This window comes from Rousettus aegyptiacus, unplaced genomic scaffold (genome assembly GCF_014176215.1).
Source record: "Rousettus aegyptiacus isolate mRouAeg1 unplaced genomic scaffold, mRouAeg1.p scaffold_m13_p_17, whole genome shotgun sequence".
Lineage (NCBI taxonomy): Eukaryota > Metazoa > Chordata > Mammalia > Chiroptera > Pteropodidae > Rousettus > Rousettus aegyptiacus.
This window is the reverse complement of record NW_023416292.1, coordinates 10,123,956-10,150,192: the sequence shown is the minus strand read 5'-3', so window position 1 is coordinate 10,150,192 and position 26,237 is coordinate 10,123,956. Positions and strand designations below refer to the sequence as shown.

Sequence of the window (26,237 nt, the reverse complement as noted above, 5' to 3'; positions counted from 1 at the left end):
AACCAGTCTTTCTTGGGCTAGATTTTATCCCGTCTTTTCCTAGGTATATTCTTTAATTCACACACACATACACATACTTTGCAATGAACACGATGAAGGGGAGAGAAAGAAAGGTGAAGGATCCAAGAGAACAGACAGATCCTGTCTTTTATCTCAAGTCTCTTTGCTTCTATGGTTCATGGGACTTTGGTTTTGGAGTCTCAGCCCAATTTGAACGTTCAAGCTGCCTATTACTGGTGGAAAAGGGGGGGAAAAAAGAGCCGCTTCCCTGTCTCTTTGCCTTAATCTGCTGTTCACGTGGAAGAGTGTGCGGCTGACCCAAACCTCGCTGACATGTCAGCGTGCAGCCGCAGGACGAGGGGTGTTTGATTTATAAATGGAATGTATAATAGGCACGATGCCTTCTGAGCCAAACGTTCATGGAAAATCACATGCCGCTCACATGAGGGACCAAGATCTTTTTTTATTATTTTAATGAATTGAGTTTTGTCAGTGCACCAGGGAGATAAGAAGATACCTGCCAATAACCCTCTGATTGTGTCCTCGGCCAATTGGTGGGCTTGAACACGGCACTCCTCTCGTCAATTGAGTTTGTGTGTTAAGACAAGGTTTAGCTTTGGATTTGAAGCTCTCGCTCAAACAAAGCCACAGACGCTCCGACGGTGGAAACCATCACATAATTCTCCTCTTTGTTTCTTTAAAGAGCACGGGGTTGGTTAAAAAAAAAAAAAAATCCATTTTGGGAAGACTCGGTCTGAAGATAATGATAGTGAAGATGAGAAAAGACAGCAGGTTGTAAGTTCTGGCCTAAGTTTGGAAAAAGAAAAAAAAGGTTGAAAAGGTAATAAACTATAGCAAGGCCAACAGATCAACCAACATGAGAAAAACCAACAGGTAACAAGGGGCCTCTGGAGCTTCTGAAGAATAGAGATCAGTAGGAAAGCATTTTGAATGAGAAATAAAATGCTCCTTCCTGTCAGGGAGGAAGGGAGGTATATGGTGCTTGAGAAATGGGAGGGAAAATGCAATTAAAAACCAGATATGAATAAAGATCAGGTGAAAGAGGATGTCACCCTGTGGCCTTTGGAACTGTGTTTCTGCTGCCTCCAAAAATTATTTTTTTTCTGGGAACAAAGGAACAATGTTGTGGAAAACTGGGTGCCAGATACTTTAGGAAAATGAGACGCAGTGAAGCGGATAAAGGAGACAAAGACAATTGTAGTCATAGGCAGTAAACTGAAGGCAGCTGAGGCCTGAGACAAAAGGTGAAAATTCGGAGCCAGCAAGATGACTGAACCATGGGAAGGAAGGAGGGAAAGATGATTCACAATAACATTTGAAAGACATTGGCCTGAATATTTATTAGCATGTTGCACACTGCTTGGCCTTGGGGAGCTGCCTTTGTTCAGCGAGCCATTTCCCAGTTTTAAGGCAATAAACAGGAAAAGAGCTTGAAAGATGGCCACGGATGCTTGGTCCATGGTGTGTCTGAGAGTGAATCTGAGATAAGACCTTGGCTCTGAGAGAGTGATGGAATTGGAGGCATTGTCACTGAGGAAGATCGTCTCTCTCTGCAATCAGATTCCAAGAGGAAATGCATGATTCAAATGCTAGGGCTAAAGGATTCCTTGTCATGAGACTGAAATTTCCAACACATCCTGGTTCGGGATAGTTGCAGTTAGTTATATTTTGTTTGTCCTGGATGCAGACAAGAATAAAGGGATGAGCAAGGTTTAGCTGTGGAGTGATGGAGTCTGATGACCTCATAAGTAACTTAACTTTGGGAGACCTCAGGTCTATATTTTTATCTATGTCTTTTCATAAAAATAAGCACATCAGAAGCGATTTTAAGAGCGACTTATGGTTTATCAATCTTAGCAGTTTTCCCAGAAAATGGAACAAAAGGGCAATTTGTAGAAGAGGATGATTGTCATCCTTTAGGATGCCATGTTGTCCTCAAGGTGTTAGTGATGTACCCCAAGTATAATATCCCTAATACACCCTTGTTGAACATTATGGCTCCATCAAGCATGGCATTCCTGTCTATCATTTTTAACAATAAAGTGATTTTTTTCCCCTAAGCCTGTCAAGGACCTCCTTATATAACTAATTGGTTAGTGTTTGTTTCAGCAATGAAAAATCACTCATAACTATGGAACTATTGTTTAAGTGTGTATTAGTAAAATTCTACCCCAAATGAGAAATAAGAGAATCTAAGTATAAATGAAAGAAACGCAAAAGTTAGTTTCCTATGGAGTTGAGGCACTGAACCAAATGGCTCAAGAAAAGACGTAGAAGAGTGAGAAGCAAATTTGGAGAACAGCATTGCCCGAGGGGTCAGTGAGCCCTTGAATTGGCCAACGGTGTTTGTCTGCAGTTAATGGAAAATGAGCGCCGTCCTCCCAGAGCACGCCGTAGGGGAGTACATGCGCCCTCATTAGCCTTGGGAATGGGAAAGGAGCTCAGCTGCTGTCCAGCTCAATCCCTAAAGCAGACAGTTTCCACTGTAGAGCCCAGGCCACCGGTGCATGTCAGGGTTAGTAGAAATGTGGCAGTTGAGACGACAGCACTCGGCCAGAGCATTGACTTGTTGGAAAGGAAGTGCACGTTCAGAGTCTTGACACATACAAAGGGTGTTGCTACCTTACGCCTCCTGCAGAGGGGCAGCAGAGCAGCCTGGAGAAGCTGAAGCCCAGGGTCATTTGCTCTCTTGCACATTGATGCGCTGTAGTTACAAAGGTCAACTAAGGTAGGACCATGGTGGTTTCTGGATTGTTGGTTCAGCCAATATACGTAGGTTTTATTAAAAAGTTTTTTTAAATCAATATTCCCAAGTTGGTGATATAGAATCCTTAGGTTGCTCCATCACATGTTAAAATAATTCCACAATTTCCTGAAAAGAAAAAAAAATACAACAGTACAGTAATATTTATTTTACATGGAATTGCAGGGTCCAAAGGCAGAGAAGTCATGATTACACATTATATCTACATAACATTCATAGTTTGAAAATACTTTTAACATGTGTTATCTCATTTAATAATTAGAGGATGATTATTTGCTTTGACTGGGTAAGATGATCGAGGACAAAGTTGACGTTTGTGTTCAATCATTGCCTAATACAGAGCAAAGCTCATGATATGCATGTGGCAAGTGTTTGTTGAATAATGAAAAATATTTATTTAGTTTTAAAAGAGATTTAAATGTGTCATTAATAATTCATTTAGTTTCTCTGTTTCTCATGTACAAAATAATCATGTTTGGACTAGATTCATCCACATTGGCTGGATAGCAGAACGATTCTGAGTGTTTTTTAAAAGAACACATTCCCAGCTTCCAGCCCAGTCTACATAGTCAGAAGCTCTAGTCGTGGGTCCAGCAAAAGCACGTTTGAGAGCAAATGAGCTAGAGGAGCTCTGAAGACCTTTCTATCTTTAAGATTCTCTGAAGTAAAAGGCTCTTTTAGTATTTTAAGTGTTTATTTATTATTAGCTCTTTAACAAATGGACAGTGTGGGGAGGGGATCAAGATTTTGCCTATTGGAAGTAAAGATAATGCATCTTAGAAATGATCATGGAAGGCAAAAAAAAAAAAAAAAAAAAAGCATGCTTGGTTTACAATAGTGTTTGATACACTTTCCAGAAGAAGATATGACCGCTGTAATCCTTTGTATTTATGTAGTGTGCTGGCAGTGAGTCTGTCTCATTATCTTGTGTATTTTTCGTAATATCCTCCCCCACTCCCATTTTGTTTGTCTTCTGAGACCCACGCTGACAGGTCAGCAAGGAGAGAATCAAGGGAGTAAAAGCATCTGGAGAAAAGAACAATAGGAAATTGCACGTTTGACCCTTCTGGTCATTATGGAATTTTTGCATTGTTATTCAGCTAGCTAATTGCAAGTTAAAAAGCTATAGTGGTCTGTCTTACCTGCACGAGCTACTTTTATCTAACTACTTTCTTGCCATGGTTGATAATTAGATGGTGACATCTGTCCTTAAATAGGCAAATTTGGAGTCACATTAAATTGTTTTCACCACAGGGACAGTGCTGGGCCTTCTGGGCAGTTGTGGCAGCTGTAGGGCGAGATTCAGGACAGGACCTGATCAAATCACATGGGGTGAAAATAACAATTAATGAAGACTGAAAAAAATATATTCAATCTAAAATGGAAATGCTAGGTTTTCCTTTCTTTTTTAATGAGTATAGTGTGGAGCATTTTGAATTTAAGACCACATTAAATAAGAAAAGAAAGACTAGAAAGGTGTCACAGACAAAAATACAGGAAACTTAGTTGTATCACTGATGGCAAAGTCAGGTGAGAATTTTTCTGAGAGACAGATGGCGATTTGAGGTAATATTCCCAGAGACAATTAGTTGACCTTGTCTTAGACAACTACAGTGTGTGTGTGTGTGTGTGTGTGTGTGTGTGTGTGTGTGTGTGTGTGTGTTGGGGCAAGAGGTAGGTTAAGAGGAGAGGATGATCAGTCTTTCTTCAAACTTTCATAGCTTCAAAGAAGGAAGAAAGGGCTATAAAAATCATTTTGGCTAAATGTACCCAAGAAAAATTCTCAGTCAGGCAGCCCTAAGGCAACTGAAATTAGCTCTTTCCTCTTCATTTTCTGGAGATATGGTTTTAATTGAGAAGGCTTCTGAAAGCCAAAGGCTGTGGGAGGTAGACATGAGCCTCCTGGTGGTGAGAGAGGCAGCCACGACGCATGAGAGAAATAAAAGTCTTCCTGGAGTCCAGGAAGAACGTTTTTGGAGAAGAAACTCAGATTCCTGAAACAACTTGTGAGTTGTATTTAGCACATACTCACATAGACCCTATGAAAATATAACTAACAAAGTGGGAAGAATTGCGAATAGTATAACATCTTTCAAATTCCCTTTGTATGTGTGTGCATAGATTTAAATTATTTTAATGCTTTAAAAAAAGAACATTTGCAACCAATGTATCAGGGAGTTGATTTATTTAACAAATGTTGATCGAGAACCTATTCCGTGCCGGGCACTTTTCCAGCCTTTGGGCAGGCGGCAGTGGAAAAGCTCCTTTGTTCTCTTGCAGAATAACATGAGCTGCTTTTCCCAGGTGAGTCCTTAGCTTTGACCACAGAGAACCTCCGGGCAGGTGCTGCCACCACAGAACTGAGGTCCAAATACATGTCCACAGCCTACTTCCTGCTCTTTTCCTGGCAGGGTGTAGGCGTTGGGTCTGAATGACCTGAAGGAATACCGACAAGTTGTTTCTATAGGTACATTTTTTTTCCAGGCCAGCCTCAGAAAAACTCTTCTTTTCAAGTGTAAATTATTAGCTTGTTTCTCTTCGGGAAATAGAAATAGTCATAGTCCTTCGCCTTTGACATCACTGTGAATTACTAACGTGGTTCCATCCCTGGGCATTAATGCTTTAATTTCTCTCACAGGGAGCTGTCACTTTGGGGAGCATATTTCTCTTTCCATAACTCCAGAAGCAGACAGAGATCAGTCCAAATACAAAGTCACATGGGACACAAGCTGAGGGAACTCTGAACAGTTTATCCTCTCCATCCATCTCTACACACACACGTGCACGCATGCACACACACACACACACACACACACACACTCCCCCCCCTCCTTGAAATTGACAAGACGCTTTAGTGTATGTAGTAAAGATTTTGATTTCTAGGGTTAAGTTTTATAGACCTGGAAAGCCTAAAATGTGGCAAATGTTAAGACATTGAAGCTATGTCTGCAATATTTCTCCACGTATTTAGACTACTTGCATCAAAATCACCTGGAAGAGTTGATTTTAGACCCAGTTTCTAATTAAAATTATTCAAAAGTCTATATAAAAGAGTGTTGCAGGTCTAAAATAAGATTTCTGAAGGTGTGGTGTTATAATGACACCGCAGAATTCCTATTCTGAGTAAGCCAGCTGACACTGGCCTTGAGACGTGGCAGGGTTACCTCGGGGACGATGCCGCGCATCCCAGGAAGCCACCGCTCAGCGTCCAGGGCAGAGTCCCTCCCAGGCTCCCTTCCCCCCGGCCTTTTCTCTTTCCCACACTCTCCTTGTCCTCTCGTAGGCGTCTCTTGTTCAAACGATCTGCGTTCTGATTAGCAGATTCTTTCTTTTCTACATCTTTGTATGTTTTCTCACTTCCCCTTCATCTCTCAGGCGTTTCCCAGTTCTTAAATGAGGAGCTTTAGAGGATATTTCTAAAAACCATGGAGAAGAGGCCTGACTATGGTGTTGTCTTCTTTTTCATGATCTTCTCTCTCTCCTGCCTCCCTGAATAGAGGAACACAAATAACGAAACAGACCCAAATGCCACTTTAGAATAGTGTACCTAGGGAGTTCCCACATCATAATATTTAGCAATGATGATGATGATGATGATGATGATGATGATGGTGACGGTGGTAAATGTTTATTACCCTATTGTGCCAGGCTACTGCCACAAGAGCATCCCTTTAAATGTCATAAAGCGAATTCGATTCTTTAGCACTGGTACCACACTGTCCAAAATGGCAGCAGTAAGTCAGTGATGGCTTCTCTCCAAATGTACAGAACGTTATTTTATTGGAGATGGAAGGGAGGGAGTGATACAATCAATGTAAGACAATGCGGTCTTTGCGATTTTAAGCTTATGATACAACTGGTATATACATGTACTGCATATGTAATACATACTCTATATACCACATACTATATTTGTTAATATATTCACTGTTACATTTTTGGACAGCTTGATAGAAAGCTAGATTAGAACTGCACTGAAGAACAGTTATGAATGAATGAGTATAAACACAATCTCTGTAAATAACAATGGTCTGAAGGAAAAAACAAAGGGCTAATTTATACCATTTAGATTCAAGGGATTAGCTGAATTGGATAAATTAGCCTATTACTATTGTAGCATCATAAAACAGAACGCTCAAGAAATATTTCATGACTGACTAACTGAAAAGTTTGTTTTTGTTTTCCTCATTAAAGTACGTGAATAAACAATGCTAAAAATACATGGATCTCTTTGTGGAAAAGCTGTTAGCACTAAAAATTAATCAGCTTCAAATTTCCACGAGTTTTCAGCTACTCTTTATGGACTCAAGGGATTGTTGACATTAACCAGGATTTCCAGGAAATCAAGATTTGATTCAAATTGAGAGATGTAAGATTTTATGAACTCAAAGATTTAAAAGGCATTAAAATAGATATTAACTAATCCCTTTGGGAAATCAGTCTAGGATTAGATTATGTTTCTATGATAAATCAGAACTTCTCAAGAAAATGAATAAAACACCATGAACATATTAACATCTGTGTTTTGTCTGGAAAATATAAAGAACAATGCATTTATGTTGATATTTTGCTTGTAATTCTTGTTTGCAAAATATACTCCATTTTATTTAAATATAGTGTCATAAGATAATACCTCAAACACATTGGGTATTCTGTTGGTTTTTCAGATGTAATGTTCACATCTCAAAATATTTAATCATAGAATGACAGAGTTGCAAGGATCTCTATGAACTTTGTAGAGAAACCCCTTCCCTTCTCAAAAGGGGAAAACGAGGATCAGGGGGACAGGATCTACTCTAGGGCACACCCATGGTTCTCAGCAGAGACGGTCTAAGTGCAAGGTTTGTAATTTCTATCTTCTTCACAATCACCACCTTTGACAGATGGTTCTTCAAAAAGGAGAAGCAACAAGCTACCAGCTGAGCTGCCTCTTGGAGATTTGGATTATTTGAAGTCACTTTGTTGCTAAAATGTGATAGAAGAGAAAGAATTCACTCCTTTCCATAGAAAGAGCCAGCTGTTCACTGATGCCCTTGGAGAGTTTAGGGGAGAGAAAATAAGACTACATCGAAGGGTCTGTGTGACTACCAACTGACCTCCAAATAATGGTAACGATCACTAAACTGTTTGACTGTTTACTGCATGCTAAGAGCTATGTGTTAAACATTTTAAATGATTTTATTTCACTCACTTTGGGAAATATTGCCCCATTAAATCCTCCCAATAACCTTGTATATTATTATAACAATATGTGGTGGGTAAGGAAACGGATTCAGGCATGGTAAATGTAACTTGCCTATGCTTTCGCTGCCGATAAGCCAGATTTTGAAAGCAGGTGATCTGACTCTGAATCCTTAACCAGGCTTTGATGACTTATACTATGTCCCATGGAGGAGGGAAACTACTCTTTGGCAACAAGGAGAAGTCCCAGGTAGCAGTGCTCATGAGGACAGTTCATATAGACATCTCTAGGACTCAATGAAAATCTACCTTAAAACTATATTTGGGAACCAACCCACCATTTCTCTTCAACCTTGAAGTGAAGAATCCCCACCCCGTAAAATACAACCAAAACTTTTGTGTTTTGTTGTTGTTGTTGTTTGGCTTGGGTTTTGGCAATGCTTATTAACAAGGTATCCTTTGTTTGATAACTGTGTTTTTACTGGGCCGCTTGAAATCTGAACCTGGAGTGTCTTTGTTTTATAGAAGGTGGCGTAATGTAAACTCTGGTCTCAGAACTGCTTTCCACACTCTTAAAAATCATCAAGGACTCCAAAGAGCATTTGTTTATGTGCGTTATTTCTATGATGAATGTTAGAGATTAAAACTGATAAGCTTTTTAAATACAAGAATAACAAACCTATATACTGTTAGCCTTAGTGCTACCATCAACACACATCATGCAGGTTCTAGAAAACTTGACTGTATACTCATGGGAGAATGAGAGTTAAAAAAGCCTTAGTGTTATGAAAATAGTTTTGGCCTCAGAGATGCCTGCTGTTATAATGGGAACCACTACAATTATGGTACATTTCTGGCTCTGTTACTTACTGACTAGCCAAGTTGTTTAGTCTTACTATCTTGTAGGTTTAGTGTGAGTATTCAATGCAATAGCATATAGCAATACCATTGCATAGTTCCAGATAAGCACTCAGTACTGGTAGCTGTTATAATGTAGGTTTTGCATCTGAGGAATTATCTGTACCCAGAGGGTACACCATCAGTCTTAATGATCTGTGAGTCCTATCCAGGCTGTTCCTTCATCCCCACAATTTCCACTCATTTCTAAATAAAGTAACATCGTTACACTAAAAATGCCAGTTTTCTAAAATGAGTTGAGTGAGAATGACAGAGGAAGAAGATAACATAATAGTTATTTAATACTTTTATAATTTCTGAGCATTTAAATTGATCGAAGAGGAAGACTGGCACATTTTATTGACTACTCAATTTTCATTAAAAATAAAATCTTTTTACAGAATGATCTATACAAATGGTATTTTTACAAGCAAAGAATTCGGCTTAAGAACTTTTACAACAAATATGACTAAAGTTAGTATCTCTGATCTCCAGAACAGATTTTCAAGTGTAAGCTAATGTAACTGGTTCAGGTTCTCTTTTATGCACTAGCACCCAATGAAATAGAGAGTTGGGAATTTACTGAGATCTGATTTAGTTCAATAATTTATGAATAGCAATTTTTTGTTGTACAGGGTATTTGTGAGAAAAATGTCTTGAAAATATATGGAAAAAGAAATATAGGTGTAAAATTCATCTTGGCTGTATGTATAATTAAGTGTAATGCAATATTGTTTGAAATTGAAATCCCTATAAATTCCTTTTTCCTATTCTTGCTATTAATAAGGCATCTGCTTCATTATTTAGTCACCAAAGAGCTGTGTGTGTGTGTGTATTAGGACTGACATTAGGATTGAAATATCCACAGAAACTGAATTGGAAGAAGAGACAAGGGTCACAAAAGCATCTAGATTTTTCCTTTTTGAGAAAGTGAAAAAAAGAGAGAGAGAAAAGATATCTGAAACTTGTTCTTCACAGCAATGTCTGTGGCGTACAACTAAACTTTTCTTCTACAGAATCTCTCCATGGAAACAGGGTTAGCACCAGGGCCCGATGCTCTGTAAGGCTTAGGAACACCTGCCAGGTGAGCATGGGAGGTCTACTTGTGTTCGGAAGGCTTCAGTATTGAATGGATCTTCCTTGATTCTACTGATTTAAACATCCCTACTCCAAGTCACATGGATGAACCTTGAGGACGTTAAGCTAAGTGAAATAAGCTTATTATGGATAAATATTACATAATTCCACTTGTATGAAGTACCTAAAATGGTCCAATTCATAGAATCAAAGAGAGGAATGATGGTCGCAGGGGCTGCAGTGGGGGGGGGGGGGAATTGGAGAGTTGCCAATCAGAGGACATGAAATTTCAGGTAAGCAAGATGAGTAAGTTTTAGAAATCTGCTGTTAAAGATCGCATCTATAGTTAACAAGAGGGCATTGTGCACTTAAACATTTGTTAGGAGGGTAAGGTGTTCTTATACAATACAATAAAATAATTTTTTTTAAAAAAAACTACTTTCTGTGAACATGCTAGATAAATGTACTATCTACTGAAAAGAAAAGGCACTCTGCCTCCTCAGGCCAGAGGGACGCAGCGGCAGGGATTTGGGATTAAGTACCAGTGACCCAGGAAGATCATGACTAGTTTCCCTGTTATGTGTCTTCCGAGTTAAGTTGTGTTTTGAGGAGCGATTTTTGTAAAAAAAACCTACCTAGTTATGAAATATTGAAGTGGAATCTGCTTATGAGACCTGGAAGGACATCTTGTGAGTCTTAAAAGCAAACGGCGATGTTGGCCATTATCCTACTTGTTTTTAGAGAAATATGCAAGAGCAGGAAGGACCAGACTCTAGGCCAACAATAGAGAAGCATCAGTCATGAACTACTTCAGGCGAGAAGCCTAAAACGACCCGGCCAGGTGCTCCAGATGTTTCCTCTCGCCTTGCCTCATCTCTTCGGTTTTATCTGTCTTGCACTCTTGCCAATTTCTTCTTCCTAATTCCTCCCATCCCCAACCTATGCTCTCCGCAGTGTCTTTAAATAAGCCAGAGGCTAAGGATTGAGAAATGACGTGTTGACAGAAGTGGCCACTGTACTCGAAGCAGTATCTACTTAGCCACGAGTGTCAAAACACATCCGTATCTGTTCTCACCTCGCTGAATGATACCGCCATGCTATCTCCTGAAGGTGTCTGTGTGCCCATGCCAATGGTCTTTCTGAAGCCATAGAGAGAAAGAAAAAAAGACTTTTCCCCAGGGGACAGAAAATTATTTATGTTGGAGCCAAGCAGCCATTTCACAGGCTCCGGTGTTGTCGCTTTAGCCAGTGATGAGCGGATGTTAGCTTCTTCTGATACACAAGGAAGAGTTCACTGTCCTGACGTCATCTCCAATTGTTATTTTTGTTGTACTTCTAAATAATAGGATTTCTGGCATAAAGACTTATCTCAGGATTCAGCATGGTTGTGTTCTGAGAGCCAGGGCCCCGATGATGATGGATTTATACAAGTTGTGATTCTCTGACTAATTTGCTTTGAACCAAGTGAGCACTTGGGAAAATCAAAATGTTATTCCCAAGATTTTACATCCTAACTGGAAATACAACAGGAAATACAGAGCAAAAAAAAAAAACCAATTTATTTTTCCACCTCTAAATGTCAAAATGAGCTTTTTATTTGTCATTTGAATTGAAAAAATAGATAACTCAGTTGTACTTCTTCCTTCTTTACATAAGAATTGAAATACCTTGCAGTACTTTCCCCAACTCTGCCATTTTTTTTTTTTTTTTTTTTGCTAATATAAGTGATTTTGAACATTGTCCCTGTGGCTGGAAAGAGATTGACTATTCTCATGGCTTCCCACTCCGTGCTGCGTGAACCTGTAGGCTGGTGTTTTTGCTGCCAACATCAGGGAAGGAAGAGGTTTCTCTAGCTGCCTTGCTCACTTCTGTTAAGGAGCCCAGCACTGAGCCTGTGTCCTCTAAGGTCAATCACCTGGAATACCAGTCCGGGGTTGGAGGTGCCCTTCCATGGATACCTCCTCCAGTTGAGCTCTTTCTCCCACATGGCAATGTCCCCCCAGGAGGGACCATGATCCTGACTTTATAGACAAGGACACTATAGCAGGGGGGTGGCTCAGTCACCTGTCTAAATGTGCAGAACCAATTTATGTGGAAATGGGGATGGGAACCCACATCTGACCAACAGCAGAATCATACATTGCTTCTCGTCCTTCATTATAGCCCGAGGGAGAGAAAGATGGAGAGTTCTGAGGACTGGCAGTTAACATTGGTCCATTGAAGGCTTTGGATGATTTTCTGCAAGAAAATGATCTTTTTCTAATTCCTCAGTCCACAGCTCCTCAGGTAGATTTCACTGCAGGGAGCTTGTGAGTTTGCCCTCCACCTGCTCTTTTGGGGGGCTCCTTTGGGGCACAGAGGGAGCAGCTCCACGAGTGCCTCCCCGGGGGGCAGGACGGGGCCGCCAGGCTGCCGCTGCGAAGGACCCTGCCCCTGGGGCTGGCTGCCAGGCCACGCACTGCCCCTTCGTCCCTTGCTAGGCTTCTCTGTCTTCATTTAAGCCAGTTTTCTTCTGCGTCTGTGTGTTGGTGAAAAGGAAGACAAAGACGTGATAAAAACTGGGTCACGTTCCCCGGTCAGTGTGTGTGAAGCACTCAGAGGAAGTTAATGGGATTTTAAAGAACTCCATTGCATCCATACTTGGAAACTATCCTTTAGTTTTTCTGTTCCCTTAGATAATATAAATGTTGCGTGAGCAAGTCACACAAACTCTCCAGGCCTCATAGTCACCTAAACTATGAAATGAAGAGGATGAATAACACAATGTAAGGTTTTCAAAATAAGAGTCAAAACTTACATTGCGTGAATATATACACGTATATATGTATATACACCCACACATATGTGGATATATATATGTGTGTGTGTGTGTGTGTGTGTGTGTGTATATATATATATTCACGCAATTTGGAACACACACACACATATATATGCATTACATGTATATATGTAAAGGTGTAATATATATATAGATGTTTTCTTTAAGGCAAGAATGTAGAAGCAACCTGAAGGTGCACACCACAGGTTCTTCAAGGGCAGAGACCACTCCTTTAATTTCTTCTGATTCTCCCTAATGCATGGTGCTTAGCGCTGAGCAGGTGTTCAGTAAGCCTTGTTGGCTGTCAAACCAAGTGTTAAGATGCAGAGGCTTTATTTGTCCACACGAATCTGAGCTGGGGGCCATCCCTGCCAAAATAGCCAGTGAATTAAAGATTCCACAATTAGACATACAGTGCTGTACCAGGACCTCTGTGTCCCTGCTAGTCAGTGCGTCCCCACGATGACATAGTGACAGTTGCGTCTCTATGCGGCCCATGTTCAGCTGATGGGAATGTTAATTTTACTTTGTTTTTGTCCTTGACAGAGGAAAAACTCATCGATCAAACCCATTGAAGAAGAGTTGTCATTTTATAACTCAAGAAAGGGATTATTTCCCACTTAAACGTCAAGTAATGGGTGTGTAAATTAGAAAACTAAAGAAAGACCTCTAGTGTAAGTAGTCTGAAAGGGAACTACATACACACTTTAATCCCGTTTACTGAGTACTTGTTACGTGTCAGAAATTTTGCGTATGACGTGTTATTATCCTACTTTACCTTCACAAAGCCCCCACAGCAATGCTAGTACATTACTGGCCCATTTTAGAGATGAAAAAGTAGGTTCAGAGAGGTAAAATAGCTTGCCTAAGGTCACGTAAGTGGTAACTGGTGAGCAAGGTGGTCTCTCTGACCCCCTTAATTGCTGTCCTCGCCTCCCCCTCACCTCCTCTTCCCTCTCCCACTCTTCTCCCCCATTTTACAGGTAAGGAGGGAGCAGTCATTGGGGTTTTGGCATTTGCCCTTCTGCCTTCTTCTTGTCTATAGTTTGTGCCGAACAGATAAATGAGTAGTTTTCTGGAAAAAAAAAAGTCGTGATTATTCTGTTTGTAGGTATTTGTATGTAGGGCTCTAGGAGCTATACATATTTTATAATTCTGTGTTTTCCTCTTCCATCTCTGTTACTTTAGCCAAGGAAAGAAAAAGAGCCAGGATCGAGAATGATAGCAACCACAAAGACATCTCCATGTCTACAGGTGAGAGTTACTGTTCTACTCGAGCCTCATAACAAACCCCAGGAGGCAGACAGGGCAGTGTGGTTAACTCTCCATTTACACACAAGCTAGGGAAGCCCTGTGTTCTAAAGAACGTGCTCAAGATGACTCAGATGGTGAAAAAAACAGAACAACAAAACACACTCAAACCAATACCTTGATTCTAAGTTTGCGATTCTTGAAAATACAGAGGAGTGTGGTTTCAATACTCCATTCCCAGAGCCTTCTAGGGGATTTGGAGCCAATGGCAACCTGACTTCCTCTCACTTCCCCACCATTCCCAACTCTAAATCTGTCCATCAGTCCAGACCTAAGCAGTTGCGGGGCCAAGAGGTGGCTCAGAGCAATTAAGGCCTTAAGGTCCATGGGAATTCTAACAACTGGGAGAGGACCCAAAGAGCAGAAAAGGAAAGATAATGTGTATCAGCCAAATAGAGGAAGGTCAAACAGAATGCTACAAATAAAGAAAAGAAACCTGGGAGATATGTTCCCACCTTAATTAAGAAAATAAGGGAAGCCAAGGATGACTCAAAAAAAGACTTCCAACTAAAAACTCATTTGTGAACTTAGATAGTACACAATTTGAAAGAGAGGATGGACACTGTTGAGATTCAAATTAATAACTTGGAAGACCAAGCGGAAGGAAATATCTTAAAGCAAACAAGAAAACAAAGCTAACCAGCCAACCAAACCAAAACAAACAAACAAGCAAATAAAAACACCAAGGGAAGAAAATCAGGAGGGAAAAGAGACCAGGAGAATCGGTCCTGGATGGTTAACATGTGCTCGAGGGGAATGTAAGAAGGAGGAAATGGAAGAGATGGAGGAGAATCAATAATAAAGCAAAGAATAGGAGAAAATTCCTGATCCTTTTAAAAATTAGTGCATACTCTGATTTTCTTCATCTCTAGAAAATTTTAGGTTCTTCTCCTAGTCCCCAGTATTCTGAAATTTTACCAGGATGTGCCTCGTTCGGGTTTATTTTCTGCCATGGCCCTAAGTACCCTATGGGCTCTCCATATGGAAAACTCATGTCCTTCAATTGTGAGACATTTTCTAAATTATTTTTATGATGATTTCCTCTGGGTGAGAATGTTTCTCAGAACGGTGGACCGGAGTCTTTTAGTTCCCATAGGGCAAAAGAAAAAATTTTTTGTTTGTTTGTTTAAAGTCGTCTTTACATTGCCAGCACCTTAGCGATAGCATGGGGCATTTGCTGAGATGGCAGTCATCAACTGTTAGTAAACTAAACACAACTGAGGTAAGCTGCGTGCACAGGTTAAGGACCATACTTCTCACATTTCTCAGTAAAGGCACAAGACAATCAGAGTACTGAGTGGCTCTCCTGGTGACCTTTCATTCCTTCTGAGGATTCAGTCAGGCCAGATTCAGAATGACTACCTGTTCATACGACTGCTCCCAAACCTTCCATAGCTTTCCCTTGAAGTACTTCTCAGCTATCTTGTTATCTCTTCCCACAACTTTGCTGGATTTTCCATGCTGAGAGTCGGAGAGAGTGACTGCCATGCAAGGAGGTGGGACAGGAGTCTAGCAGTTTCCTGCTGAGTTGATGGAAGCTTTTCCTGCCTGACCTGCCCTCAGAGAGAACTGCCTGCTAAGAGACCGGAGTGGAGGGTAGGGCCGGAAAAGATGAGCAGACCTGTCCGGGAAAGTCCAAAGGAGTGAAGGTTGAGTGCAGGAATTGCTGAATTTAAATCCTTTCAGATGCTTTTGTGAGGATAGTTTATTTTTTACTTCAAGATTGAAGTTTGAAAAGTTTATGATAGTAGAGAAAGGAATATTCAAATATCTTCTTTAAAAAAAAAGTGAGCAGAATTATCATTCTCACCCCCAAAACTCTGCACTTAATTTTAGAATTAGTAATAAGTAAGACATCTGGATGGAACTGAACAGAAGTGTTTCTGAAGAATTTCGGGAATTGGGCATAATTTTCTGCAAATGAACAGCAGGCTCTGTTTTGGAAGGTATTTTTTAATGTCTAAAGAGACAGCTAAGGACTTGTCTCCCATTCTCTTCTCCTTGCGTGACTTTCACCAAAAACAAACTTTTTTTTTTTTTATTTCTTTAGAGTATTTCTTTAGAGTAATTTTAGGTTTAGAGCAAAATTAAATGGAAGGTGCGGAGATTTCCCATAAGCCCCTGCCCCCACACAGGCACAGCCGACCCCTTGTCATCATCACCCAGCAGAGTGGCACATTCATTACGATTGCTGAACCTACACTGACACGTCGCTATCCCCAAATTTCATCTTTTACTTAGGGTTCGCTCTCAGTGTTGTATATTCTATGGGTTTGGACAAACGTGTAATGATGCGTATCTACCATTATAATGTACAAAATAGTTTCACTGGCCTAAGAATCCTCTGTGCTCCGACTCTTTATCCTCCCTCCCACCAGAACCCCCGAGAACCACTGATCTTTTAATGTCTCCATTGTTTTGCCTTTTTCAGAATGTCATATAGTTGGAATCATACAGCCTTTTCAGATTGGCTTCTTTCTCTTAGTCATATGCTTTTAAGGTTCCTCCCTGTCCTTTCATGGCTTGATAGCCCATTTCTTTTTAGTGCTGAATAGTATTTCATTGTCTGAATGTACCACAGTTTATCTGCTTGAAGGACATCTTGGTTGCCTCCAAGATTTGGCAATTATGAATAAGGTTTCTATGAACATCCATGTGCAGGATTTTGTGTAGGGACATAATTTTCTCCTCCTTTGGGTAAATACCAAGGAATGCAATTGCTGGATCATATAATGGGAGTAGTTTAGTTTTATAGAAAACTGTCAAGCTAACCTCCAAAGCAGCTGCACCATTCTGCATTCCCACCAGCGAGGAATGAGAGTTCCTGTTGCTCCACACCCTCACCAACATGTCGTATTGTCAGCGTCCTGGATTTTGGCCACACTGATAGGTGTGTAGTGGCATCTCATTGTTTTCGTAGTTTGCATATCTATGATGACATATGGAACATTTTTTTCCATGTTTATTTGCCGTCGATATACCTTCCCTGTACACTAAATTGATGTATATATTTTAATCGGGTTATTTATTTTCTTATTGTTGAGTTTCAAGCAAGCGCAGACTTCTACTCAGTGTCCTTTGGGGGCAACTTCTTATACGAGGCAATATGAACTTAGATTACTTAGATTCAGATGTCGAACAAGAGGGGGCGGATTGAAAACAAAACCAATTTTTATTTTTGCGAGATTCAGTTACGTTTAAAAAGTAGAAAGGATACTCTATAAGGAGCAGCAGCGCATGGGATTAAATTAGTCCTGAAGAGTAATCAAAAATTGGGAACTCAGATTCAACTTTTCCCTGTCTGTCTCCTGCTTCCACAGAAGCCATCCCAGAATCGTGAGTCTCAATGGCCTTTTTAGCTTTGCTCAGTTCCCTCCCACAAATATTAATACCACAGCCATCCTTGCTGTCACCGTGTCCTCCATTCGTTGCCTTGCTTGAGGAATGCCTTGCTATGTGGAGTGGAGTTCTAGAAGGCTTGCTGGAGTTCAAGGGAGTTACATAGATTTTTTCAAGTCTACTTCTTTTGTTTCCAACATCTACAGATGGATTTGGAGGTATCCACTGGATCGTCCCCTGGGAGAGGAGGGAAAAAGACGAATGGCAGTGATTCTGATGAAAACCTTATGAAACGAACGGATGGAGGGTCAACACCATGAACGATGTAAGTTGACAGTCACGACTGTGAACAACTTCTGTATGGACTGAGCTTTGGGCATGGGAAGCTTCTCCGGGAGATATGTTGAAATTGCACCTCTGTCTCCGCCACACCCCCGCCCCCCATGTATGTCTCTTCCCTTGGCTGCTGCTCGGGGTGCATAGTCTTCAAGTACTGTTCCACAAGGGCCCATGGAAGCTCGGCTCTCGTACATGAGTGTAGCACGTGAGTTTTGATTTTATTTATCGGCAATCCCCTCCTTAGCTAGCAGGTTAGTTTATACCCAGAATGTGGACTTTTCTCCTCAGAGTCCTGTGGTCCCCGTGTCTGCTGCACAAACGGCGCAGTGAAACTCTGACTTGCGAGGTGTGTTATTTCATCTGCGTCACCCCTCCGGAGTCCTGCGTATGGGGACCAACCTCATGCCGTTCACCACTCAAGAAAGCCGATGTGATACTGGTTAATTTTCTGAACTTAAGAATAATTAGTACATTTTTATCACTTTATGTGTTTAATTGTCGAATATCTATATATATATTCGACAATTAAACACACACACACACACACACACACACACACACACACACACACACATCTCTCTGCTGAGAATCATGACACCTGGAAAACCAGGCTGCCCAGAATCCTGTGAACTGCCTGTTCATGTCACTTGCCCATCTTATTGGTTTTAGAAGAGTTATTAATATATAAATTTTATTGATTTATAAGCATTCTTAGCACATTTGTATTTAAGAACAGTAGTCCTTTGTCATATTTTGCAGTTTTTTACATTTTCTTTTGATTTTTAAAGTTTTTTTTTCCAGTTCAGAAGATTAAAATGTTTATGTCATCAAATTTGATCATATATTTTTCTTCACAGTGTCTGAGTTTTCTTTAATACTTACGTGTTTTATAATCTAAGATGACAATCAGATTCCCTTGGTTTTTTTTTAATAACTCTTTTAAAGTTTCCAGTATGCCTTCGGTTTCTTCTGGTTCTGTGGCAGAGCTACTCAGGAAATGAATCTACAGCGCCAGCTTCTTTCCTAGCTCATTTTGCAAGAGCAAGCTATGGGGAACCAGGAGGAGATTCATAGCAGATGGGAAGCTCCTGGGGGCGCCCAGCCTGGCACGCGACAGGTACTTAGCACACCTTCACTGAAAGAATGCACCGCTGGCTTTTGTCTTAGCTCAGAGGGGGTAGAGCTCTTCCTATTTTGCCAAGTACTTTCCAGACAATGTCACTTGCACAGCCCCAAGATTTCCTGCAGTAGGAAGAGAAGCTGGGGTGGGGCGGAGAAGTGGGGAAGGGCTTGGTCAGCACTGGCCAGAGCTGGATGACAGCTTTATGGAGGAAACGCCACTTGGGTGGCTCCTCCTCACAGGCACTAGGACTTGGTGACCGGAGGATTTCAAACAATAACAGTTTCTACTTGGAGGTAGCTCGGTTTGGGAAAGGACTTGTTGCTTTACACAAATCATATTGTATGCAAAATTTATTTTGCCGTGTGAACTGAGAGCCAGCTGGTGTCCCGCTGTGCTTTCTAGTCCTTTTCTTGTCGCTTTCTGCCATCTACCGGCTGCAGTGTGAATTACTCCGGAGTTCCTTGAGATTATGCCCATGTACATTAAGGATCACACAGGGAACAGGGGAGGAGAAAGACTCACCTTTGGCCTGTAAACGGTGAAGCCACACGCTTGCGACTAATTTTGGTGGGATTATGTAGAAAGGTTCGTGTATGAAACTGGTTTTCTGACTTTATACCTCATCCAAGTTACACTGAACTTCATTTTTACAGTCTGATGCCAAGTTCCTTATTTCCACTGTCACTTGATGGATTGTCAGTCTCATTTGTTTTCAAATGATTAGTGTTTTGGGTCTAGATGTCAAAATATTTATTTCCAAAATTCACTTGTAATTGTCAAAGGCCAGAGAGTCTCATCAGAATAGCCATGTTACTTTTCATTAGTACAAAGATCCTCGATCCACTGAAAGCCAGGGACCATGTGAGCATCTCATTCTGTTATTCTCCATTATTCTTCAATACTTGGCTTCTACAAGCCAAATGAGTCTCTCTGCTGACTTTCAATATTCATTCAACAGATGCTTACTGAGCACCTACTATGGGCCACACACAGTGCTGGGAACACAGGGAAGATATGGTCCCTGTCCTCTCGCTTACAAACAAGTGGAAAGCCATTTGCACATACATATATAACAGTCAGTTTGGGGGGGTTGATTTAAACTGGGTTTCTTACTTAAATGCATTTCATAGAGGCCCCCCCGAGAACTGAACTAAAATATTTTTTCAGGTAGATATTTCCAGACATAGGCTGATGGCTCAATAACTGTCTTTCAGGTCTTTCTTGTGTTTAGGTACACTCTGGCATTCTTTCATAAAATGTGCCCAATAATCAAGGAGAGGTAGCCCTTTCCCACAACCCCAGCTAATGGCTGGTTATTACCCCCTGGAGAAGACCCCAGCTCAGAATAAAAATGGTGAATCTTTACAGTCTAAGTTCAAAGAAACACCCTCCCTTTGGCCACACACTCTGCCACAAGCCTGCAGGGAAGGGGGACTGGACAGCCAGGGGAGGCAGTGGATTCGATGGAGCACCCTGACTCCGGAAGCAGAGGCAGCACACAGCAGTCTTAGGGCCCAGGGAAACACTCTCTGGAACCCGAGGCTGCTAGGGAAATTGGCTGGGCTCTTCCAAGGACATCATAGCCGTAGATGCTATGTGGGACACTGTTGGCCCATTTAACAGACACCGTGAATATTAACAGCCATGCAGTGCCAGCCCTGGGGTACAGAGTAAGTAGACAGGACAGAGGAAGTGGACGGTTTCGTCCCGTGTCTAGCCCTGTCACACAAACAGACTGCGATCCCCAATTCTCCTGACCCCAACTGCCGATTTTTTGTAACCTGTCCAAGCAAATGAGATCAGACAGAGAACCAGACCAGACCAAGAGTGCGACGTCCCTCTCCTCTTCTCCCCTGTTCTCCAAGTGTTCCATTATCTGCACGAGGCTAGTGAGAAGACAGCTGTGAGTGAAGGGTACCGAGATAACAATGCCCAACATTTCCTGGGTCAGGGTGAATCGCAGGACCTGGATTATGTAAGTAATCTGCTCTCAGGAGAGAAGAGTTGAAAAATAAAAATGATTCTTATTTTGATGGCGACTATGTGATTCATGCTCACCTTGAGGACACAAAGGTGAGAAAGGTGGGCACGGGTCCGAGTGGAGACTGCACTGGCTGTGGAGGCAGAGAGTGTGCGAATCTCCCGCGCCCGGCGCTGTGGCCTTATTCACCTCTCTGCATTTGTTTCCTCATCTGTGAAATGGGGATAATAATATATTCCTTTCAGAATTATTATAAGGATTAAAAAAAGTGTATGTAAAGCATGGAGCATAGTACAGGATCTACTGATACTATGAAGACTATGTCGCCTTGCCCTCGAGGCACGTGTGGTCTGGTCGAGAGTGCCGCGACTGTCGTGATCATCACCACGATTGTGTCCTGAAGCAGACGAGGCCTTTGCAAGTCAGACAGGAGTCCGAAGTAGAGAGAGAAGCATCCCGCCGAAGTCCATCACATCTGCTTAGTTCATTCTGCCTAACTTTGTTAAGTCTGTACTGTGCAACGGGCTGGATCATCACACTTGTTCTGTTCGCAGATTCCACAGTCAGAGGGCCTGGGCCTGGATCCCATCTCTGCCACTTCCTAGAGGTGTCGTTTTGGCACTTACTTAATAAACACTCTGAGTTTGTTACTGAGTTTTCTCATTTATAGAATAAGGTTTTTAATAATATGTGCCTCACAGGTTGCTACGAGGAATAAAATGAATGAACACATTAGTACGCACACAAAAGATGTAGCAGAGTGCCTGGCACATTGTAAATGCTGAATGAATTATGACTGTAGTCGTTATCATCATCATCGTCATCGCCACCACCAGCAGCAGTCCCTATGCTTAGAGTCAGGGACTAAAACAAAGGATAACATTTCCTGCCTTCAAGAACCTCACAGTTCAGTAGCTCTTGGGACCATTTATTATTTTCAAAGCCTTTGGTAGGTATCCAGGTAGAATGCAACCTATTTTTCTAAGAAGGGAAGCAATTTTGCTTGAAAAATTAATTTACTCTGAGTCGGCCTACAGGAAGGCATTGGGCTTTCTCCTAATCACACACATGTCGGGGTGAGTGTCCCTAGAGTCCCCGTGAAGCAGGGCTGGAGGTTTGAGTCCTGACTAGATGACTTGTTTTTACAGGACTGAAATGTTATCTCATTCCGTCTTTATAATTATGCAAGCAGACAGACTCAGGGATTAGGAGTCCCAACTTGCCGTATTTTTTAATATGCATGGATGCATAGCTGTGGTTTGTGTATTCCAGGGTTGTCTAAAGTTCCATGCAATAAAACATGGCTGAGCCATGATCGTACTGCATGGGAGTCAGCCGATTCGGGAGGAAGCATTTTTAGCATTAAAGTGGAATAAAAGTCAAGGAGTGGGCTTCAGAAAAAGGAATTCTGAGTCCCCAAGCTCAGAATCAGGGCTTTCACTCCTGGTTTATGAGAAAGAAGGAAAAACAAAACAAAACACGAGCGCTTATTAAGCCCCTTTAATCTAAGAATTTTAAATGGCGAAGTGTAACTCAGCTCCGAGGCCCGGGCAAGACGGATTGGCTTTCAAGTTTCTCTCGCATCGTGTTGGCTCATTGGGTGAGAGGATGAGCAGGTAAATGGGAGCTGCCAGCATTACAGGCCACACAGAGATCTCGTAAGATTTTTTTTCAAAGCTGCGCCCTATCTATAACAAGTCAGCATCCACTAAGCAGAAGGACATCTGTGTATATTTAGATAGAAAAGTGCTGTCTCCTTGTCATTTTGTAGAAAATGCATTTCTCTCTGCTTCCCTCCACGAGGCCTCCCGGTATCTCAGAAGAGAAGGGAGCTACCTGGTAAATAAAGATAAGCTGTGCTTATTAGCAGAGATTTGCAAGGGAAGAGGCTGTTTAAAAACGGAGAGGAAGGTAATCGCGTTCCTCTGGCTCTAAAGCAGTGGCCGATTTCCCCGTGTCAGAGTCAGGCAGCCGGCGAGCTGCCCAGCGAGTGTGCTGGCCACCCCGGCGTGACCTGTTCCCGTGAGCGAAGTCACACTCGGTTGCGCGGAGCCTCGGGCCTGGGAATCCTTGAGCTGTCCTGACAGTGGACCCCTTCTGTGGACACGGATGCTCTGCCAGGAGGGTGGAGGGCTGTCATCTTCAGACTGACCTTGGAAGAAAAGACGCAGTACCAGGTCACACCTGATGGAGCCGCCGTGCGTCTCACCCCCTCGTGCTGCGTGCTCCTCACGGGCAGGCAGGACCTGCACGGAGTCTCCTGGGAGAACGAAGGATGGCGGTGGAGACAGAGTCTACGCGGTGTCCAACATCTCGTTCAAAACTGAGTTCAGTCAGCTCTCCGGACGTTTCCAAAGGCGCAGAGATTTGCCGGCGGGGAGACCAAGCGGTCTCGACTGAATGCTGCGCGTTCTGTCCGACTGTTCCGGAGAAAGCGGTCTGTTCTCCCGTCACCTCCGCTTTTAGATAAGAAGGACGATACTGGCCAAAGACAAAGGCCCCCAAGTTTCTCCATGCAGTGTCTGTCCCCCAGCTCCCCCACCACCCCACCCTGGGCCTGTAAGGAACAGGAGAGCCCTGTGCAAGGGACTGAGTCGGCTCTTTGTCCACACATGAGCTCAGCTTATCCCGATTGTGCTGACTCTGTGGGATTCCCAGAAAATAAAAGCCGGAGACAAAGCACCAGGAAAATGACCTGGTCGGCTTGCGCCTGGCCTCTGTTTCACATACATCCCCTCGTTCCTGAGGGGACCTGGGGTGAGAGAAGGTGATCTCAGAGAGGAGAGAAGTGTGGATACCTTCGCAGGCCCTCCATTTTCATCCCAGGCTAATTCACGAGCATGATGGGTGTGCGCGTATGTGTGTGTGTCTGAGGGCTCAGGTAGTGTCTCAAAGCAGAACACAAGGGCTGTTTGCTGGAAGGTAGAGATCGGTCGTCAACCCTCCACTTCCCACAATTTTTTTTTCTTTTGCTTAAGGCCAAAAAAACTGGTTATTTGCCTCATCTGGTTATTTGGATGTTTCCGAGGATTAAATAATAGCTGTCAACTGAATGTTATAGAAACTTCCATTTATAGCTATGATTTTAATTGCTTGGAAGTGTGGAAATCCAGTTTTTAAATTTCTAGACTCTATCTCTTCCTGGCACTTTCTCTTCAGCTTCCTCTGCAGAAATAGGCAGACCCCAGATACTTCTAGAACGAATCTGCAACTCAAATATACCCTCAATCAGAGGTGGATTTACCATAAATGAATTCAGCCTAAGATTCCTAGTTTCTCTCTTTTATAGGCAGCTTTTAAGGTCCTAAGAAGGGGCCTACCGGTGTGTTCATATGGTCGCATATTTTGGTTAAATTTGTGAAAATAAAATCTTTTAAAAATATAGTTTTCCTTAAAGAAGCCACCCCAATGATAGAAGTTTAGGTTCCTGAGCAAATAGCAAGGCGAGTGATTTCTTACAAGTTGCCCATCTTCATCTCAATAAAGGAATATAAATTAGGTTAACGGAATAATTTTGAAGAGGAATCTTTTTGGCAATAGCCATTGTCCTCTCAATATACCAAACACCATTTATTACAGGTTGATTTGTCCTGAGGAAAGTAGCTGCAGGGGACAGAAGTTTCTGGAGGGTTCCATAATGCGAATAATGGGGAAAAAATAATATCTCATATTTCATGACAGGAAGAGGCTGCCTTCTTGTTATTTGGTGGGACATTAGTTATTGGCAAAAGGACGGCATGGCACATCCTCTCGACCCTTTCTTCAAGACTGGGAGGAATGAGAGGAACGTTTGAAATGAGTTAGGGACCTCAATATTTCCTTTGTTCTTTTCAGCTCCTAATTTTTTGGGTGGCAAGGCTTGGGTCTCAGTGTTTTCTATGGTTGGCTTTGGTGAATCAAGAGGCTTCCTTGGGGCAGTCTGTGGGATCAGGAGAGGGTTCACAAGATCCTTTAGGCTCTGTTTTGTCTGTACCCCAACTCTGGGCCTCATCACCACATCACAACAGAGAGGCTGGCTGAATCAGAGAGAGATGCAGGCACGTGAACTTCGTGCACCCCGGATTTAGTTAGTGTGGTCCCAGTCCTTAATTTACCCTTCTCTTTTCTCCTTGCTCCTTCCTGTGCATTTTACCTCATTTCAATAAATCACATGATTGGAGCATTCTAGCTTGTTCTATGAGCCTTTCTGTTCTCTGTCTTCTGAGGTGGTTTGCCTGGTGGCATATTTGTAGGTGACCATTGGATCAATGCCCACATGACAACATTAATCGGGGTTGTTCAACTCCGGTAATCACTCCTAAAGTTAAGAGGTTTAACACTGTTATTTTACTCATCAACAATTCAACATGGATGTCCTTGTCAGGCAGCTTTCCCGGGTAGCTCTCCTCAAAGCTCTGGCCCGGGGACGCGGGAACTTTCTATCTTGTGGCCGTACCTCCTCGAAGTCTTAAAAATTCTCTCCATTAAATAGGCAGATGGAGAGAGTGGAGGGGTTACATGTGGGAGGATTTTTATGGGCCAAACTCGATGCAGCATATATTACTCTTACCCATATTCTATTGGCCAATACTAAGTCATATGTCTGTGCCCAGATACAAGGGAGGCTGGGAAATGTAGTCTAACTGTGTGACCGGGAGGGAAAGGGAAGAGGGTTGTGAGGAATCAACCAGTCTGTGCTGGAGTGTGAGTACAAACTAATGCCAACTATGAAGCAAAAGGATTCCTTAAAATTACTACTGCAGAATTATTCTGTTTATTTACCTCAGGACAAGGTGGTTGAAGCTGATGGCTTCTTAAGCCAATTAAAATTGACAGAAATAATCAATTCTCATTTTAGAAAAATAAGAAAATACAGATTCAGGTGATTCCTAGATATACATTTTAATCAATGGTGTACTATATATAAGCACAATTCTGCTAAATAGTAAGAAGTGTGTGGCTTGATCTATTAAGACTATATTGAATCATAGAATAAAGCAAAGAATTAAATATAATAATAGAATTATGGAACTAGAAGAAATTTTAGAAATTATTTAGGCAATGCCTGAGTAGAGGATTAAATGGAAAGCAAAGCAGAGGGAAGGCCCATTTCCTGAGTTCCGACAATGCTCTGCGGCCAATACTCTATTTCATGGGAAGCTGAATGACTTGACTTACCCAGCCACACAGCTCCTGAGAGGGGTAAGACTGGGACCCAGTTCTTCAAATTACAAGTCGGTGTGCTCTTTACGTGTATATTTAATTAGCACCCTTCCTCTCCCCCTGCCGTGTGTGCATGTACACACTCATGCTCCTCTTCCAAGCCATTCATGCGAATTTAATTTACAGTCCACTGAAATGGAAGGAAGATGTGATTAATGTGCATTATTCTCAAAACGTGAGGCCA

The 26,237-nt window shown here is 42.0% G+C and overlaps 1 long non-coding RNA gene across 12 annotated transcripts in view; it reads left to right on the top strand.

The window, feature by feature from the left end:
- Positions 1-26,237, top strand: part of LOC107521636 — an 84,849-nt gene that overhangs the window by 23,182 nt on the left and 35,430 nt on the right. For 6 of the 12 annotated variants that reach the window (XR_004955118.1, XR_004955127.1, XR_004955125.1 and 3 more), the window contains 5 exons: positions 7,669-7,893; positions 13,305-13,432; positions 13,947-14,012; positions 17,615-17,733; positions 18,732-20,845. This is a non-coding gene — a long non-coding RNA (uncharacterized LOC107521636). Of the gene's footprint in view, positions 1-7,668; positions 7,894-9,879; positions 9,948-13,304; positions 13,433-13,946; positions 14,013-17,614; positions 17,734-17,891; positions 17,953-18,731; positions 20,846-26,237 lie in introns of all 12 variants that reach the window. The other 6 variants (XR_004955122.1, XR_004955120.1, XR_004955117.1 and 3 more) reach the window with 6 other exon arrangements.